This window comes from Delphinapterus leucas, chromosome 3 (genome assembly GCF_059928025.1).
Source record: "Delphinapterus leucas isolate spDelLeu-1000000601 "Yukka" chromosome 3, BTC_Dleu_Yukka2, whole genome shotgun sequence".
In the NCBI taxonomy this organism is placed as follows: domain Eukaryota; kingdom Metazoa; phylum Chordata; class Mammalia; order Artiodactyla; family Monodontidae; genus Delphinapterus; species Delphinapterus leucas.
In genome coordinates, this window is record NC_143131.1 from 28,815,534 (window position 1) to 28,830,207 (window position 14,674).

Genomic DNA, 14,674 nt, shown 5'->3' on the forward strand with positions numbered 1-14,674 from the left:
TTACAGTGAAAACATGACTCCCAAAAACCTATGGGATGGAGCAAAAGCATTTCTAAGAGGGAAGTGTATAGCAATACAATCCTACCTCAAGAAACAAGAAACATCTCAAATAAACAACTTAACCTTACACCTAAAGCAATTAGAGAAAGAAAAACAAAAAAACCCCCAAAGTTAGCAGAAGGAAAGAAATCATAAAGATCAGATCAGAAATAAATGAAAATGAAGGAAACGATAGCAAAGATCAATAAAACTAAAAGCCAGTTCTTTGAGAAGATAAACAAAATTGATAAACCATTAGCCAGAATCATCAAGAAAAAAAGGGAGAAGACTGAAATCAATAGGATTAGAAATGAAAAAGAAGTAACAACTGACACTGCAGAAATACAAAGGATCATGAGAGATTAATACAAGCAACTATATGCCAATAAAATGGACAACCTAGAAGAAATGGACAAATTCTTAGAAAAGCACAACCTTCTGAGACTGAACTAGGAAGAAATAGAAAATATAAACAGCCCAATCACAAGCACTGAAATTGAGACTGTGATTAAAAACCTTCCAACAAAGAAAAGCCCAGGACCAGATGGCTTCACAGGCGAATTCTATCAAATATTTAGAGAAGAGCTAACACCTATCCTTACCAAACTCTTCCAAAATATAGCAGAGGGAAGAACACTTCCAAACTCATTCTACGAGCCCACCATCAAGCTGAAACCAAAACCAGACAAAGATGTCACAAAGAAAGAAAACTACAGGCCAATATCACTGATAAATATAGATGCAAAAATCCTCAACAAAATACGAGCAAACAGAATCCAACAGCATATTAAAAGGATCATACACCATGATCAAGTGGGGTTTATCCCAGGAATGCCAGAATTCTTCAATATATGCAAATCAATCAATGTGATACACCATATTAACAAATTGAAGGAGAAAAACCATATGATCATCTCAATAGATGCAGAAAAAGCTTATGACAAAATTCAACACCCATTTATAATAACCCTCCAGAAAGTAGGCATAGAGGGAACTTAACATAATAAAGGCCATATATGACAAACCCACAGCCAACATCGTTCTCAATGGTGAAAAACTGAAACCATTTCCAGAAAGATCAGGAATAAGTCAAGGTTGTAACTCTCACCAGTATTATTCAACACAGTTTTGGAAGTTTTAGCCACAGTGATCAGAGAAGAAAAAGAAATAAAAGGAATCCAAATCGGAAAAGAAGAAGTAAAGCTTTCACTTTACTTCTGTTAGTAAGAAGTTTCTCTTCTGCAAACAAAAAAAGCTGTTTGCAGATGGCATGATACTATACATAGAGAATCCTAAAGAGGCTACCAGAAAAGTACTAGAGCTAATCAATGGATTTGGTATAATAGCAGGATACAAAATTGATGCCCAGAAATCTCTTGCAATCCTATACACTAATGATGAAATATCTGAAAGAGAAATTAAGGAAACACTCCCATTTACCAATGCAACAAAAAGAATAAAATACCTAGGAATAAACCTACCTAAAGAGACAAAAGACGTATATGAAGAAAACTGTAAGACACTCATGAAAGAAATTAAAGATGATACAAACAGATGGAGAGATATACCATGTTCTTGGACTAGAAGAATCAACATTGTGAAAGTGACTATACTAACCAAAGCAATCTACAGATTCAATGCAATCTCTATTAAACTACCAATGGCATTTTTCACAGAACTAGAACAAAAAATTTCATAATTTGTATAGAAACACAAAAGACCCCGAATAGCCAAAGCAATCTTGAGAAGGAAAACCTGAGCTGGAAGAATCAGGCTCCCTGACTTCAGACTATACTACAAAGCTACAGTAATCAAGACAGTATGGTACTGACACAAAAACAGAGACTAGTTCAATGGAACAGGATAGAAAGCCCAGAGATAAACCCACACATATACGGTCACCTTATCTTTGATGAAGGAGGCAAGAAGATACAATGGAGAAAAGAGAGCCTCTTCAATAAGAGGTGCTGGGAAAATTGGACAGCTACATGTAAAGGAATGAAATTAGAACACTCCCTAACAGCATACACAAAAATAAACTCCAAATGGATTAAAGACCTAAATGTAAGGCCAGACACTATAAAACTCTTAGAGGAAAATATAGGCAGAACACTCTATGACATAAATCATAGCAAGATACTTTTTCAACCACCTCCTAGAGAAATGGAAATAAAAATTAACAAATGGGGCCTAATGAAACTTCAAAGCCTTTGCACAGCAAAGGAAACCATAAACATGATGAAAAGACAGCTCTCAGAATGGGAGAAAATATTTGCAAATGAAGCAACCAACAAAGGATTAATCTTCAAAATTACAAGCAGTTTCTACAGCTCAATATCAAAAAAAAAAAAAACCCAGTCCAAAAATGGGCAGAAGACCTAAATAGACATTTCTCCAAAGAAGATATACAGGTTGCCAACAAACACATGAAAGGATGCTCAACATCGCTAATCATTAGAGAAATGCAAATCAAAACCATGATGAGGTATCACCTCACACTGGTCAGAATGGCCATTATCAAAAAATCTACGAACAATAAATGCTGGAGAGGGTGTGGAGAAAAGGGAGCCCTCTTGCACTGTTGGTGGGAATGTAAATTAATACAGCCACTATGGAGAACAGTATGGAGGTTCCTTAAAACACTAAAAATAGAACTACCATATGACCCAGCAATCCCACTACTGGGCATATACCCTGAGAAAACCATAATTCAAAAAGAGACATGTACCACAATGTTCATTGCAGCACTGTTTACAATAGCCAGGACATGGAAGCAACCCAAGTGTCCATCGACAGATGAATAGATAAAGAAGATGTGGCACATATATACAGTGGAACATTACTCAGCCATAAAAAGAAACGAAATTGTGTTATTTGTAGTGAGGTGGATGGACTCAGAGACTGTCATATAGAGTGAAGTAAGTCAGAAAGAGAAAAACAAATACTGTATGCTAACACATATATATGGAATCTAAAAAAAAAAAAAAAGGTTGTGAAGAACCTAGAGGCAGGACAGGAATAAAGACGCAGACATAGAGAATGGATTTGAGGACACGGGGATGGGGTAGGGTAAGCTGGGACGAAGTGAGAGAGTGGCATGGACTTATATATACTACCAAATGTAAAATAGATAGCTAGTGGGAAGCAGCCCCACAACACAGCGAGATCAGCTCAGTGCTTTGTGAACAGCTAGAGGGGTGGGATAAGGAGGGTGGCAGGGAGACGCAAGAGAGAGGAGATATGGGGATATATGTATATATATGGCTGATTCACTTTGTTACAAAGCAGAATGTAGCACACCATTGTAAAGCAATTATACTCCAATAAAGATGTTAAAGAAAAATACATTCAAATACAAAAATTACACTCTACCTTGGAAAACTGTATCTTTACAATGATTTAAAGAATATCAATTCAGCTCATGGTCATTTTGTCTTTATTTGCATTCATATCTTAATGCAGACAGACACAAACATATAAATAAAATGAAATTAAAAAATTTTAAACTCATAACAGTGAGTACATTTTGGTTAAAAAAATAATAAAGGGGCTAGATATCCTGAAAAATTTTCCCACTAAAACATGTAGAGTGCTGAATGAAATATTTCACACATCTTTTAAATTTATGGCTCATTTAATTTCACAAAGAAATCAGAGTGGGAAACTGATGCCAAATCTTCAGCCGCTCAGGGCATTTGATGATCTCTGTGCCCTGAAGCTTGGGTATGAAGAGGGGTGGACGGGCAGCTTATGGAGAAGGAACTGAGACCCCAGATTAAAGCTGGGACCCCTGACGGCCTGCACCCTCAGTGAAAGTTTGCTGTATTATCCTTTATACATTTTTGTATGCCTGGAGTATTTCTATATATTTATTTATTTTATTATTTATTTATTTATTTTTTGCAGTACGTGGGCCTCTCACTGTTGTGGCCTCTCCCATTGCGGAGCACAGGCGCCGGACGCGCAGGCCCAGCGGCCATGGCTCACGGGCCCAGCCGCTCTGCAGCATGTGGGATCTTCCCGGACCGGGGCACGAACCCGTGTCCCCTGCATCGGCAGGTGGACTCTCAACCACTGCGCCACCAGGGAAGCCCAAAAGAAAAATACATTCAAATACAAAAATTACACTCTATCTTGGAAAACTGTATCTTTACAATGATTTAAAGAATATCAATTCAGCTCATGGTCATTTTGTCTTTATTTGCATTCATACCTTAATGCAGACAGACACAAACATATAAATAAAATGAAATTAAAAACAATTTTAAACTCATAACAGTGAGTACATTTTGGTTAAAAAAATAATAAAGGGGCTAGATATCCTGAAAAAATTTCCCACTAAAAGCATGTAGAGTGCTGAATGAAGTATTTCACACATCTTTTAAATTTATGGCTCATTTAATTTCGCAAAGAAATAAGAGTGGGAAACTGATGCCAAATCTTCAGCCGCTCAGGGCATTTGATGACCTCTGTGCCCTGAAGCTTGGGTATGAAGGGATGTGGACAGGCGGCTAGTAAGATATGGAGAAGCAACTTAGACCCCAGATTAAAGCTGGGACCCTTGACGGCCTTCACCCTCAGTGAAAGTTTGCTGTATTCTCCTTTATACATTTTTGTACGCCTGGAATATTTCTATATATTTATTTTTAAATTTAAAATAAATTAAATGCATGGGGAACTACATTTTTTCTTGAGGGTTACATAAATTAATTTTCATTTACCTAGCTAAATATTAGAGTGAATTTTTATTTTAACAATTTTTAATTTAACGGTTTTGACCAATAATAGTATAAAAAGCACTAGATAATTGGTTCTAAATGATGGAAAGTGTGACATTGATAAGCCCAAATACTGGCTATCTAAAACTAACTTCCTCCGAGGTTTTGACTTATGTTTGACTTATTCAACCAACATAAGTGGGATACAGGCTACTCTGAGTCACTGAACACATGTCCTACACAGTGTGAAGCCACTCCCTACTCATTCGAACATCTCCATTTTTAACTGCTCTTTCTGGTGCTGATCTTCAAGAAGTCTCCAGCTATTTACCTTCAGTGAGATAAACCCCATACTAGTGCAGATGCCCCCTTCCCCCAACCGGGAGCCCAAAGGCTTGTGCATGACTAGATTTTGGCTATATGTGCTCTTCCTTGATTTGGCTTTGGTGAAAAAGTCACCTAGCAAGACTGGATGCAACTTTTCACATCCAGTGTTTCCTTGGAGCATAATCTGAAATAAGTAAGAGTGGGCACCAAAATGTTAGCATTCCTGAGAATGGATGTACCTTTGTTTTCTCAATAAGAACAGCAACCTTCATTATGTGCCAGGAAAAAGTCTAAACACTTTCACTTTACCTTGTTTAATCCTCAAAACATTCCAGAAGAAAAATATAATCATTTCCATTTTATAGATAAGGAAATTGGGGCTCAGAGATGTTAAGTATCTTGCCAACATGTTAAGATGCTGACAGAGTTAAGTGGTGAAGCCAGGATTTGGACCAAGGCAATTCACCTCCCCAAATACAGAGTTCTAGGCCTTTTATCTTTTCAATTATGAAGGAAGATGGCTTTGCCAGGCAGATATATGGGTAGATTGGCTTCTTTCATCTTGGCTAAACTCGGGGAGTAAGTACTAGGGAAATACTTAGCTTATATGAAAAGAATCTTTTTGTTCTGGTTTTGATCTAGTTCTCTGGCAGGCTTGTTAAGATTTGTCTTAACACGTACATTTCCCTTGCCAAAGCACACGTGGTATGTTTGGACATATGGTCTCATTTTTATGATCTTTTAACCTTTACATATTTTAAATGCTTCATGATGGGGTTAATTATTTGTGGTGACCAAGATTGGCAGCAGGTCTGATGGGGCCATGTTTAGTATCCCTAAGGAATGAGAGGATTGATACCCTGTAGAACATACTTTCAAAGATAAATATATAAATGTAAAGGAGAAATTCTTGACGCATTCATTAATAAGCAAAGTCTAGTGATATCTCATGGCAACTTGGTAAATTTATTCTGAGACCTATCATTATAAGTGGTTTTGAGATTAACCTTACTGTACTTCTAACCATTTTTAAAATGGATAAATATTGGGTAATCTGAATTTCTTAGAAAATGATCATTTAAGTATTGTTTGTCTTTATATGTACTGAACACAAAGTTGCGCTGGAGTAGTCAAAAAACTGAATATAGTAAGATTGGTTAAAAGATTCCAACCTTATTAAGCTTTAAAAATATGTCTTACATAGCTTAATGGTGTGATCTCTAAATGTCACAGAATTATAAATAACTTTAAAGCAGTTTTAACTGTAAAATGTGATAGTAAACCAAGTTCTTATCCTTCTAGGGACCCTTTGACAAGGCATTTAAAATGAAATAAAGAAAGTTAGTGAAACACCAAGTGAAGTCAAAAACAGATGCATGGTATTCAAAGACCTTATACAATATAAAGTTTATATGGTATATGCATAATATGTGTTTACCATTGCTTCAACTCCTTGGCTTTAACAAACCATGTCAGTGGGCATGAGCCTGCCTTTAGAAACAGTGAAGAGGCTAGATTCAGAGGTACAGTTTACTGAGGTTTGGATCCAGTGAATATGGTTGTGGGCCTAAATCCTGGATACCTGGATGGCTTGTTCCCCTACTCTATAAGCAGGGGGCAATTTTTTTCCCAGGGAACATTTGGCAATGTTTGCAAATATTTTTGTTTGTCGTAACTGGGGAAGGGGGTACTATTGGCACCTATTGGGTAGAGGCCAGGGATCCTGTTAAACATTTGACAGTACACAGGTGAGCACCCTCTCCCTGCCCATAAAGAATTATTCAACCCCGAATACAGTAGTGTTGAAGTTGAGAAACTTTCTATAAATCAAGATGATCTAAGTTGTTTTTTATGGATACAGGCAGCTTTCCGATTGGATCTCAGAAAAGTCTCTCATGCTGTGAAGCTAATTAAAAAAGTCAATCTGCCATCCAAAGGCTCTCACTCCATCCCACCTGGTCAGCAACCCTTGCCAGCACTGGTGTTCCTCCAAAGTGGCTCCTGCTCTGGTGGACCAGCCCCATATGCCCACAACAGTTGTGGCCAAACCTCTCAGCCAGCCCGGCCAGGGACCAGCCTCACCCACCAGTGTACCTGCAGCACCAAAACAGGAGGACACGTGCAGCCCACACATGGGGTATCCTGGAGTATATAGCTCTGGTGACCAGGTGGAGATTGCGCCACTGGGCACCACAGGACACCTTCTACGTATGGCCACTCTTTCAAAGCTGGGAAATGTAGCTGATATACATAATACATAGAAACAAACACAGAGAGTTAGGCAAAATGAGGAGACAAAGGAATGCCTTCCAAACAAAAGAACATCCCCCCACTCCCCCAAAAAAGAACAAAATGAAATGGAGATAAGCAATTAAAGCAAATAAAGAGTTCAAAGTAACAGTCATAAATATGCTCACCAAACTTGGGAGAAGAATGGATGAACACAGTGAGAATTTCAACTAAGAGACAGAAATTATAAAAAAGAACCAATCAAAACTGAAGAATATAATAACTGAAATAAAAAAACACTAATGGGAATCAACAGCAGATTAGAGGATGCAGAAGAATGGATCAACAATCTAGAAGACAGGGTAGTGGAAATCACCTGATCATAAAAACAAAAAAATAAAAGAATAAATAAGAATGAGGATAGTTTAAGGGATCTCTGAGACAACATCAAGCATACTAACATTTGCATTTTAGGAGTTCCAGAAAAAGAAGAGAGAGAAAAGGTCAGAAAAACCTATTTGAAGAAATAATGCCTGAAAACTTCCCTAACCTGGTGAAGAAAACAAACATCCAAGTCCAGGAACACAGAGAGCCCCAAAGGAGATGAACTCAAAGTAACCCACACCAAGGGAACATTATAATTAAAATGCAAAATGTTAAAGATAAAGAATCTTAAAAGCATCAAGAGGAAAACAACTAGTTATGTACAAGGGACCCCCCCCCCCCCGCATAAGACTATCAGATGATCTTTAAGCAAAAACTTTACAAGCCAGAAGGGACTGACACTATATACTCAAAGTGCTGAAAGAAAACAAAAACAAAAACCTTACAACCAGTAATACTTTACCTGGTAAGGTTCTTATTAAGAATTGAGGGAGAGATAAAGAGTTTTCTAGACAAGCAAAAGCTAAAGGGGTTCATCACCAGTAAGCTGGCCTTACAAGAAATGTTAAAGGGACTTCTTTAAAAGGAGAAGAAAAGGTCTTAACTAGAAATAAGAAAATTAAGAAGGAAAAAATCTCACTGGTAAAGGCAAACATACACTAAAAGTAGTGGATCAACCACCTATAAAGCTAGTACGAGGGTTAAAAGACAAAAGTAGTAAAAATCATCTATAGCTACAATAATTAGTTAAGCAATATACAAAATAAAAAGATGTAAAATATGATGCCAAAAACATAAAACATGTGGTAGGAGGGAGTAAATATGTAGTGCTTTTAGAATGTGCATGAACTTAAGCAACCATCAACTTAAAATAGACTGCTATATACAAAGGTTGTTATAAATGAACCTCATGGTAACCACAAACCAAAAACCTATAACAGATATACAAAAATAAAGAGAAAGGAACACAAACATAGCACTAAAGAAAGTCATCAAATCACAAGGAAAAAGAACAAGAAAAGAAATGAACAGAGAACTGCAAAAATAACCAGAAAAAATTATCAAAATAGCAATAAGTACATATCTATCAATAATTAGTTTAAATGTAAAGGGACTAAATGCTTCAATTGAAACACATAGGATGGCTGAATGAATTTTTTAAAACCCTATATATATGCTGCCTACAAGAGACTCACTTCAGATCTAAAGACACACAAACCAAAAATGAAGTGTTGGAAAAAGATATTCCGTGGAAATGAAAAGCAAAGCTAGGATAGCAATACTTATAGCAGACAAAATAGACTTTAAAACAAAGACTATAACAAGAGACAAAGAAGGGCATTACATAAAGGGATCAATCTAAGAAGAAGATATAATACTTGTAAATATCTATGCAACCAATATAGGAGTATGTAAATAAATAAAGCAAATAGTATTAAATATAAATGGAGATGTTGACAATAATACAATAATAGTAGGAGACTTTAATACCCCCTTACATCAATGGATAGATCCTCCAGACAGAAAATCAATTAGGAAACATTGGCCTTAAATGACACATTAGACAAATGGACTTAATAGATAAATAGAACATTACACTGAAAAACAACAGAAAACGAATTATTTTCAAGTGCAAATGGTACATTCTCCAGCTTAGGTCACATGTTAGGTCACAAAACAAGTCTCAATAAATTTAAGAAGGTTGAAACCATATCAAGCATCTTTTCCTACCACAGTGGTATGAAACTAGAAATTAATTACAAGGAAAAAACACAAACACGTGGAGGCTAAACCACATTCTATTAAACAACCAATGGATTGTGAAGAAAAAAAAATACCTTGAGGCAAATGAAAATGAAAACACAATGTTCCAAAACCTACAGGACACATCAAAAGCAGTTCTAAGAGGGCAGTATATAGTGCTACAGGCATACCTCAGAAAATAAGAAAAAATCTCAAATAAACAATCCAACCTCACACCTAAAAGAACTGGAAAAAGAACAAAGCCCAAAGTCTATATACCAATAACAAAGTATCAGAAATAGAAATTAAGAAAACAATCCTATTTACAACTGCATCAAAAAGAACAAATACCTGGGAATAAATCTAACCAAGAATATGAAAGACCTATACAATGAAAACTATAAGACACTGATGAAAGAAATTGAAGACAACATAAATAAATAGAAAGATATACCATGCTCATGCACTGGAAGAATTAATATTGTTAAAAGGTCCATACTACTCAAAGCAATCTACAGATTCAATGCAATTCCTGTCAAAATATAGATGGCATCTTTCACAGAACTAGAACAAATAATCCTAAAATTTGCAGGGAACCACAAAAGACCCTAAATAGCCAAAGCAATCTTAAGAAAGAAGAACAAAGCTAGAGGGATCATGCTCCCTGATTTTGAACTATATAACAAAGCTGTAGTAATCAAAACTGTATGGTACTGGCACAAAAACGGACATACAGATCAATGGAACAGAATAGAGAGTACAGAAATAAACCCATGCTAATATGTTCAAATAATTTATGACAAAGGAGTCAAGAATAAATAATGGGGAAAAGACAGTCTCTTTAATAAATTGTGCTGGAAAAATTAGACAGCTATATGCAAAAGAAAGAGAGTGGATCACTTTCTTACACCATATACAAAAATAAACTCAAAATAGATTAAAGACTTAAATGTAACACCTGAAACCATAAAACTCCTAGAAGAAAACGTAGGTAGTATGCTCTCTGACATCAGTTTTAATAATATATTTTTTGGATCTGTCTCCTCAGGTAAGGGCAACAAAAGCAAAAATAAACAAATGGGACTACATCAAACTAAAAAGCTTGTACAGTTGTGGAAACCCCCAACAAAATGAAAAGTTAATCTACTGAATGGGAGAAGATATTTACAAATGATACACCCAATAACCAATATATACAAAGAACTCACACAACTCAATATGGAAAAACAATCAGATTAAAAATGTGCAGAGGACCTGAACAGCCATTTTTCCAAGAAGGACATACAAATGGACAGCAGGCACATGAAAAAATACTCAACATCCCTAATCATTAGGGAAATGCAAATCAAAACTACAATGAGATACCATCTTATGCCGGTCAAAATAACTATTATCAAAATGACTACAAAAAAGTGTTGGCAAGGATGTAAAGAAAAGAGAAGCTTGTGCACTGTTGGTGGGGATGTTAATTGGTGCAGCCACTGTGGGGAACAGTATGGAAGTTCCTCAAAAAATTAAAAATAGAAGTACCATATGATACAGCAATTCCAGTTCTGGGTATTTACCAGAAAACAAAAACCCTAATTTGAAAAGATATATGCATCCTTATGTTCATTGAGGCATTATTTACAATAGCCAAGATATGGAAGCAATATCCATCAATAGATGAATAAAGATGTGGTATGTGGTATATATAAATAAATAAATATATATATATATATATACATACACACACACACACACACACACACACAATAGAATAGTAATCAGCCATAAAAAGAATCAAATCTTGCCATTTGTGACAACATTGATGGACCTAGAGGTTTTGCTAAGGTATTATTATACTTAGTGAAATAAGTCAGACAGAGAAAAACAAATACTGTATGTTTTTACTTATATGTGGAATCTAAAAAACAAAAGAAACAAACAAAACAAAGCAAAGAAAGTCTCTAGATACAGAGAACAAACTGGTGGTCACCAGAGGGGAGTGAGTGGGGTATTGGGCAAATCCATGAGGGGATTAAGAGGTACAAACTTCCAGTTATAAAATAAATAAGTTAACAGAGATGTACAGCATAGGGAATACAGTAAAAAACATCATATTAACTTTGTATGGTGACAGATAGTTACTAGACTTATCATGGTGATCAATTCACAATGTATGTAACTCACTCTGTTGTACACCTGAAACTGATACATTGTTTGCCAACTATATTTCAATTTGAAAAGTCAAACTGGGACTTCCCTGGTGGCACAGTGGTTAAGAATCCACCTGCCAACACAGGGGACACTGGTTTGAGCCCTGGTCCGGGAAGATCTCACATGCTGCAGAGCAACTAAGCCCATGCGCCACAACTACTGAGCCTGAGCTCTAGAGCCTGCGAGCCAAAACTACTGAGCCCACGTGCCAAAACTACTGAAGCCCGCACGCCTAGAGCCGGTGCTCTGCAACAAGAGAAGCCACCGCAATGAGAAGCCCACGCACCGCAATGAAGAGTAGCCTCCGCTCACCACAACTGGAGAAAGCCCACGTGCAGCAATGAAGACCCAACACAACCAAAAACAAATAAATAAATAACACTGATTCTAAATAAATAAAAAGTCAAACTGAATAAAGTGCCTGGGGCAGAATTTAGCCTCCAGATTGATTAATGACTATCCTGAAATATAAGCTTTAATCTTGCTAAGTTTATTATTAACCATCCCAGACACTCTTAAACATTTAATCTGTAGAGAAAAAACCTTAACTCTTTGTTCTTGGGCAGGAACCTTTATCCAAGGTGTTCCACAGAGTGTTGGCTTTGGGGTAAGCTGCCCAGGTTCAAATCTAAGCTTTTCATTTATTAGCGAAAGACATTGAACAAGTTACTCCATATTTCTCTGCCACAGTTTCCTCATCTGTAATATAGGGATAATAGTACTTAACCCACAGTGCTGTTGGGGGAATAAATGAATAAATAAATGTCATATCTCCTCTAATGCTTCATATAGTGTGACAATAACAGAAGGAAGACTAAAAATAGAGTCCGAATTACAAGGGTCTAATCTAAACTCTGTTCCCAACTAGCTGTGTGGCCTTGAACAACTGAGCATGATTATACAATTGGAGGGATTGAATTAAATAATCTCTGAAGCACCCTCTAGAATTAACATTCTATAGTTAGGAGTATGTTTTCTACAAACGCTTGCTTTAAGTGGGGCCTCAAAATAGAGTGGGAAGAAAGCATAATAGAAAAAAAGAAACATAAGGTGAAACAAAAACAAAGAAGAAAAGGTTATTAGGAAAGGAGGACAATGAGAAATAAAAGGCAAATGTATGCAGATTCAATCAGACAACTGGTTGATATTTTCTATTTTTAAAAAACATTGGTTATATATACAATGGAATATTACTCAGCCATACAAAGAAACGAAATTGAGTTATTTGTAGTGAGGTGGATGGACCTAGAGTCTGTCATACAGAGTGAAGTAAGTCAGAAAGAGAAAAACAAATACTGTATGCTGAAACATATATATGGAATCTAAGAAGAAAAAAAGGTCATGAAGAACCTATGGGCAAGATGGGAATAAAGACGCAGACCTACTAGAGAATGGACTTGGGGATATGGGGAGGGGGAAGGATAAGCTGTGACAAAGTGAGAGAGTGGCATGGACATATATACACTACCAAATGTAAAATAGATAGCTAGTGGGAAGCAGGCGCATAGCATAGGGAGATCAGCTTGGTGCTTTGTGACCACCTAGAGGGGTGGGATAGGGAGGGTGGGAGGAAGATGCAAGAGGGAAGAGATATGGGAACATACGTATATGTATAAGTGATTCACTTTGTTATAAAGCAGTAACTAACACACCATTGTAAAGCAATTATACTCCAATAAAGATGTTAAAACAAAAAACACAAAACCAAACATTGGCTGAATTTTGTAGTACGGCCTTCGCTTTTTCATGGAGGCTCCTTACACTGGAGTCACCGCTTTAGGAAATCGATTAATTTCTGGCTTTACTCCTCCCACGTCCTCTCCCTGATTAATCCCCTGCACGTCTAGAGCTTGAAAAATAACTGCAGAGAAGAAAGGAAGGGGCTGTAGTAGAATCAAGGAAACCTCATTCCCTGAGAGGCCTCCTGGAGAAGGAGAATTTCCTGCCTTTTTAAGTGGGGTAACAAAATTGGTTATTTCACCCCTATCCCCAGAGCTTCGGTTGCTCTTGCACTTCCCACTTCCTCAAGAGCACTGGGTGACAAAGTTATGGAGAAGCGCCTGCAGGAGGCCCAGCTGTACAAGGAGGAAAGGAACCAATGTTACCGGGAAGGGAAGTGCCGAGATGCTGTGTGTGGGTACCATCGAGCTCTGCAGCAGCTGCGGGGTCTGGATCCAAGTCTGCCCTCCCCGATACCTAATCTGGGACCTCAGGGCCCGGCCCTCACACCTGAACAGGAAAACGTACTGCACACCACCCAGACAGACTGCTACAACAACTTAGCTGCCTGTCTTCTTCAGATGGAGCCAGTAAACTATGAACGGGTGAAAGAATACAGTCAGAAGGTCCTGGAACGACAGCCTGATAATGCCAAGGCCCTGTATCGGGCTGGGGTGGCCTCTTTCCACCTGCAGAACTATGACCAGGCTCGGCACTACCTCATGGCTGCTGTCAATAGGCAGCCAAAAGACGCCAGTGTCCGGCGGTACCTTCAGCTAATGCAGTCAGAACTCAGCAGCTACCATCGGAAAGAGAAGCAGCTCTACCTGGGCATGTTTGCTTAACAAAGAAGAAAGATACCCCTCCACTGGAACTTAGGTGAACCATTAAAGACCCATCAAGGGGAAACCTGAGCCTCAGCAAGAGAAATTAACCCCATACCTCTGACAGAGGTGAACTTCTATTTTGTTTCTAGTTCTGCACAAACTCTTTATTGCTTACATAGCCTGTGTCTGTTTTTGTTTCTCCATCTATGTATTTATACGGCTTTTAATATGTGGTATTATTAGGGACATTTGCCTTGAGAAATACAACCAGAAAACATTCATCAGTTATGGGTGGAATTAATCATATCTTTGGCACAGATTTTAATGATAGATGTTGGTAGATGTAGTCATTTACAAAGGAGAACGCTAGCAGTGGATGAAGTAATAAGGAAGGAGGAAAGGAGTTTCTTCCTTCGTTTCCTCAGATGCCCAAAGCCAAAGTTACACAGGCCACAAACTGGCAAATATATATACTGTGAAACTAGACAA

General features: G+C 37.4%; 1 long non-coding RNA gene and 1 pseudogene across 3 annotated transcripts in view; one reads left to right on the forward strand and one right to left on the reverse strand.

Moving 5' to 3' along the window:
- Window positions 1-14,674, reverse strand: part of LOC149749523 (uncharacterized) — a 414,530-nt gene that overhangs the window by 34,427 nt on the left and 365,429 nt on the right. The gene's annotated exons all lie outside the window — the stretch shown is intronic.
- LOC111163231 (tetratricopeptide repeat protein 9C pseudogene) lies at window positions 13,165-14,441 on the forward strand (annotated as a pseudogene).